General features: G+C 40.6%; 1 pseudogene; it reads right to left on the minus strand.

The window, feature by feature from the left end:
- Nucleotides 1–1,100: 1,100 nt before the first annotated feature.
- Nucleotides 1,101–1,707, minus strand: LOC118835329 (annotated as a pseudogene).
- Between the last annotated feature and the right edge of the window lie 4,613 nt (nt 1,708–6,320).

Raw genomic sequence — 6,320 nt, forward strand, 5'->3', positions numbered from 1 at the left:
CTTCGGGCTTTCTCAGAGACAACCTGCAGGAAGGATTTCTGATTCTCTGCCATCCCCTGCTTATGTCAACTATTGGGGAAGTTCTCAGCCTGGGTTCCTTGAGAGCCTTGGGAGAGTCTGATGAATTGGGAAGAATCTATTGGAGAACTAAGGAAGACTTCTTGCTGATAGTAGCCTTGGCATCCTAGGGTATAGACTTAGTTTGTAAATCTTTTCCAGGCCTGCTTAGAGTACACAGCCAATCAGTAGCAATCTACAGCATTTGAATGGACCAATAGGATGCAGTCTATCCCTATAAGAAAGTGGGTCTGGAATGTCCCTAGTTGTATGCTGGGTACATTTGTGAAATCCTATGAAGCTACAGTGTTGACACAACAGGGTTTTGTGTATTCAGCTTAAGCAAGATGGAGGTAGTTAAATCAGATGCAGCAAAAGGGGATACCATTCAGTAAGGTTTGAAATTTAATTAAGATTTATTCTTAGATTAAAAAAATAATTGAGGCATCCTTTGAAATAGAATACTCTGAGTCAAAAAAGCAGGGTTAGAAATCACTGACTTAGACGCCCCATTCTTGGTTGCAACTTTTATGAACCAGTGGTCCTTTCAGAGAATGGGTGGAAATTAGCTAACAATGGAATAGAGAACTGCTGTCCATAGTGATGGGAAGTTTAGGATCTTGATTAACTACTATCAACTGAGAACTTGGGATCTCCTAGGCTGATAGCTTGGCACTATCCACAGATAGTAAAATATTTAAGAATTTCATTGGTGGAAGAGAGCATAGTATTCTACCCATGAAAGTAAGAATAGAAAAAAAAATATCAGAAAAGAGGAAAGATATATCCATGGATATTTCCTCTGACCCTCTGGTGAAAAAGGAGAAAGACTATTACCATTAATCAGATTAAATGTTTGTTGTTTTTAGCTGGAATTGTGAGCTGCCACCCTATTCTCGAAGCAAAGGGAAGCTTTAGGCATTGGAAGAGGTACATAAAACTCCTTGATAGTGTTCTTATACAGAAGATGAGATTAGCAATTTGTTTAACAGTAGTATTGAGGTCTACATTAAGCAGAACTTTTGCCCTTAGCAGAATTTTTTTTATTCATTTTCTTTGGGAGCTTCATTTTTCTTGATCAACCACACCTCACCGTGTCTATTAAGCAATTGAGAAGGACTGTTATAGCCTGCAGTGTAGTAAACCTTTTCATCAAAGACTTTTCCATCCTCCCTCAAAATGCTTGCTAATGTCAAGAGTTGTTCCTGGTTCTTTTGGGCACTAGAAAATCCATCAAAAGACCGCACAAACACTGTCATTGCCGCTCTGTCTTCAATAAAGACATCTGACGCTAAAGGCTTCTGTGAATCAGATTGCTGTTCAGCAGGGATGTACAAGGAAATGGTAATTGTAGACTGGCACAACAGCCCTGAACATGGTTCCACACAGCTTGTCACTGGGGTAGTCATCTTGATCTTCACTTCTTTTTCATTCTTGCCTTGAATGTAATTATGAAGTTTTGTGAAGCCAGCTTGCACAGCTGCATCCCAGTCCATTGACTCAACCGAGGTACTAATCCACTTAGCTGTTCATACTCCTGGATCTCATAACTACCAGCCTCCTGGGCTGCCTCCACCAAGCCCTTCCATTTGGGATGGGGATATCTTCAGCAACTTCCTCCTCTGGGTCTGGGTTGGGCATCTCAGACATGGGCAGTGGAGTTAACTTCCAGGAAAAGATATGAGGGAATTGGTTCCAGGCTGAAAGGGAGGCCCACATAACTTACATTCAATCAGGTTTGGTACATTTAGTTTGCCACAAAATGGAAGGGGGTACTTCAGTCAAACAATGCCTTCTAATAACAAATTTGGGTTTGTTTGTTTGTTTTTTTCCAAATCTAAGCCAGCCTAGGAAGTGTCTCGTATTCCAAGGCCTCTCCCTGGATATACCTGGAGACCCATAGGGATTCCTTGGAGGCCTTTTGGAACCAGCCATCTGGCCATGGTGCTTGACTCCTGACAGTCAGTCTCCTGACCTCAATCAGTGGTTCAACCCTTCCTCAGTTACATTGTGCCTTCAGCCTCAAGGTCACTTCTTGGCTGTTCAGGATTGAAGTTTCTCTCCTTGGACTCCTGTTGCTGTTTGAGCTTTAATTAGCTCCCAAGAGACTTTTCTTTGAGGGCCTTCTGGGGTGTTCTGAAGAGGACCCTCCATATCTGTTACAAAATAGAAGCTTCCTATCAAGAAGTGTGACTCAAATCCTCCTTTTTCATGACTATTGAAGTCTCCAGATCACAACAACCTAAAGAACTTTGGAGGGAACAAAGAGGAAGTATGAGGTTTTCTGAGAGGGCATTCATTCATTCACACATCCGTTCATTCAACAAATATTTATTGATCTTCTGTAACGTACAAACATTGTGCTAAGAGTTGTAAGGCATATAAAGAGGCATAAAGTATATCATTTTAACCCCTTCTGAATCCAGCTTTTCATCCTAAGGAAGGCAGCTCAATCTGGCCTGAATCCTTTGTATGAACCAAACAAGACAATTGACCAATGTTGTTTTTTTGGCGGCCAAATGACACAATTGATAAAGCTCTGGACCTGGAGTCAGGAAGACATGGGTCAAAAATGACCTCAAACACTCTCTGTGTGACCCTGGGTAAGTCACTTGCCCTCTGTTTGCCTCAGTTTTCTCATCTGTAAAATGGGGGTAATAATACCACCAACTTCCAATGTTGTTGTGAGGATTAACTATGATAACATTTGTAAAGCGATTTGCCAACCTTAAAGTACTACATGAATGCTAGCTATTATTAATTATTATTTTATTGTTTTCTTCCTTTATCCCAACTAAAGAGTTGGGATACCTGGGTTTGACTCTTGCTCCAGACACTTATTTATTGCTAGGTGAATATGTGTAAGCTCCTTACACTTTCAGATCTTGAATTTCTTCATCTGTAAAATTTTGAAACTGGATCTGTGATTTTAATAGTATAGGGAACTCATTATAAGGAAACTCCATCAGTTCAGATAACTGCCTTCTATGCAATTTATAGTCTTACAAAGTTTACTGGGGAACTGAAAATTAATTGATTTGGCCAATCACTTAACATAGACATAGGTTTCAGTGGAAGGACTAGAACCCAGGTCAGAGTTGACCTGGTTTAAAGTTTCATCTCTACTCAGTACCCAGCTGCTTCTCATCTATAAAAAATAAACAATAATACTTGTACTACGGACCAGTCATTAAATTAGTAGACTGTGCCAGGCACTCTATTGAGTGCTGAGGATACAAAAAAAAAAAGCAAAAGACTGTCCTTGCTCTTGAGGAACTCTAAAGGGCAACCTCTCACAGGGTTCTTGTGAGAAAGACTGAATAAAATTGAATTGAATCTAGTATGAAAACTGAGCAGAGTTTTATGGTGCACACTCAACCCTGGGCACCCTTTGTGAAAAACAAAGGCTACCCTTTTATCACTCTCTTCTTGGTACTTGCTTCTCTCTAGGTTTTTGGAACACCACCCTCTCCTGGTTCTGCTACCCATCAGACAGCTTTCTCTCAGTGTTCTTTGTTAGATCCTCATCCAGGTCACACCCACTGACCATGGGTGCCCCACAGGGCCCTGTTCTGGGCCCTTGTCTTCTTCCCTCTACACCACTTCACTTGGTGATCTCATCAGCTCCCATGGATTTAATTATCATCTCTAGGGTCATTGTTCTTATATCTACCTATCTTGCCCTAACCTCTCTGATGATCTCCCGTCTCTCATCTCCAACCACCTTTTAGACTTCTCAAACTATATGTCCAGTAGACATCTTAAACTCAACATGAACAAAACTGAATCCAATATCTTTCCTACTAAATCCTCTACCTTCTTTATTACTGTAGAGGGAATACCATCCTCCCAGTTCCTCAGGCCTGCAACCTAGATGTTATCCTTGTCTCCTTACTGTCTTTCATCCACCGTATCTAGTCTGTTACTGACTCCTGTTGATTTCACCTTTGCAGCATCTCTCAAATGCACCCCCATCTCTCCTCAGACACCATCACCACTCTGGTGCAGGCCCTCATGATCTCCGTTGGACTATTGCAATGACCTGCTAGTGGGTCTACCTGCCTCAAGTTTCTCCCCATTCTAATCCATTCTCTCTTCAGCCTCCAAAGTGATTTTCCTAAAGCACAAGTCCAGCCATGTCTAGGATCAAATACAAAATTCTCTGGCATTTAAAAATTTTCACAACCATCTTCACACTCACACATACCTTTCCAATTTTCTTAATTTTTTTAATTTAATTTTTTTTTTGCAGGTGGAAAGGCAGGGCAATTGGGGTTAAGTGACTTGCCCAAGGTCACACAGCTAGTAAATGTGTCAAGTTTCTGAAATCAGATTTGAACTCAGGTCCTCCTGATTCCAAGGCTGGTGCCCTAATCACTGTGCCACCTAGCTGCCCCCCTTTCTAATTTTCTTACACTTTACCCCCTGCCACATATTTTGCAACATAATTATAATGGCTTCCTTGCTGTTTCATGAACAAAACGCTCAATCCCTTTGCTCCAGGCCTCTTCTCTGGCTGTCACCCATACTCGAATGCTCTCCCTCCTCCTCCCTACTAACTGGCTTTCCTAACTTGCTTCAAATCCCAACTAAAATCTCATTTTCTATAGGAGCTTTTCTCAATCTCTCTTAATTCTAGTGCCTTCCCTCTTAAAATTGTTTCCTTTTTTCCTATATATGGCTTGCTTGCACATATTTGTTTGCATGCTTTCTTTCCCATTAGATTATGAGCTCCTTGAGGTCAGGGAATATCTTTTGATTTTTTGTATCCCCAGTGCTCAGCATGTGAGGTGCTTAATAAATGTTTATTGACTGACTGACTATTCTGACTATATGTTCATCTGACAGGAAATGATCAGTTTCAGGAAGAATGTAAGAGAATATCCAGTTAGATATCTTGACAAACAAAGCATATGACGCTTTCAGAAAAAAAAATCTGAATGGATTATTGTTCACGAAAACTGTGCCTATTTGACACCAAAATATTTGTGTTTCATTAAGATCTCTTGGCATCATGCAAATTTGCAGTCAGCAAACTGAACCAGAATGGTAAATTTCTATTTGGATTGATTAGCTGGACCCGTCTGCATTATTCCAGATTAACACACACAGGGATTTTCATGGCTCTGGGAGCAGCAGGGATTCAGAAAGTCAACCTGAGATTCTGAAAGGATCCCAGGATTGTACATCTAGAACTGTAAGGGACCTTAGGGAACATGGGATCCAACCCTTTCATTTCTTCAAATTTTTCAGTTAATGAAAATCTTTCTTTTTCCCTCCCTTCTATCTTCCCCTAATTAAAAAAGAAAAACAAATGTGCATAGTTAAGTAAAATAAATTTTTGCATTGGTGATGTCCAAAAAGTATGTCTCATTCTGTACCTTGAGTCCATCCATCTTTGCCAGGAGGTCAGTAGTATGTTTCATCAACAGCCCTCTGGAATCATGACTGGTCATTGTATTGATCATGGTTCTTAAGAAGCAGGTCAAAGTTGTTTATCTTTACAATCCAACAGCATTCTTTTATAAAGAAACTGAGACCCAGAGAGGTCCAGGGTCAGATAGCTAGTACATATCTGAGGCTATTTCACACAGAGGTCTTCCTGACTCCACATGCAGTATTCCAACCACAGTACCATTTAAGCAATGATCATGGATCCATGTCAATAGCCTGGGCTAACTCGCTCTGAGAAACACATATCTTATTTCAGGGAAAATATGTTAGCTCAATCTAAAATAGTGGAAAGTCTCTGCCTGGGCCCTCTCCCATGTTACCTGCTTGCCCTTTTATGTAGTAAACATGGCTCTCAAAATATAGTACCCCAAAGAAACCAACCTCATGTACTGGTTGCATGACATTAAGGGTTTCATAGCACATTCTGTTTCCATACTAAATCCTATACACAATTTGTTTTTGTATATTTGTTTATTGTATCCCCCATTTGACTGTGAGCATCTTGAGGGCATTGACTGTCTCTTGCCTTTTTGTATCCCTAGTGCTTAGCACAGTGCCTGGCACATAGTAGGTGTTAAATGGTTATTCTCCTTCATTCTCAAAGAGGACCAAAATGACATCACTATGCTAGAGTCAAGTTTCAATGTGTCTTACTGTGGCTGATCAGACCAATACGAGCTCAGAATGTTCTACCATGGCACAAATAGTCCATGTGAACATTTGGGGTGGATACTCTAAATTTGTCCATCCTGCATTTTCTTTGAGCTGTTTCAATTCTGCTTTGCTCATAGAGCACAGCACCTTCTCTG

This window comes from Trichosurus vulpecula, chromosome 2 (genome assembly GCF_011100635.1).
Source record: "Trichosurus vulpecula isolate mTriVul1 chromosome 2, mTriVul1.pri, whole genome shotgun sequence".
NCBI lineage: Eukaryota > Metazoa > Chordata > Mammalia > Diprotodontia > Phalangeridae > Trichosurus > Trichosurus vulpecula.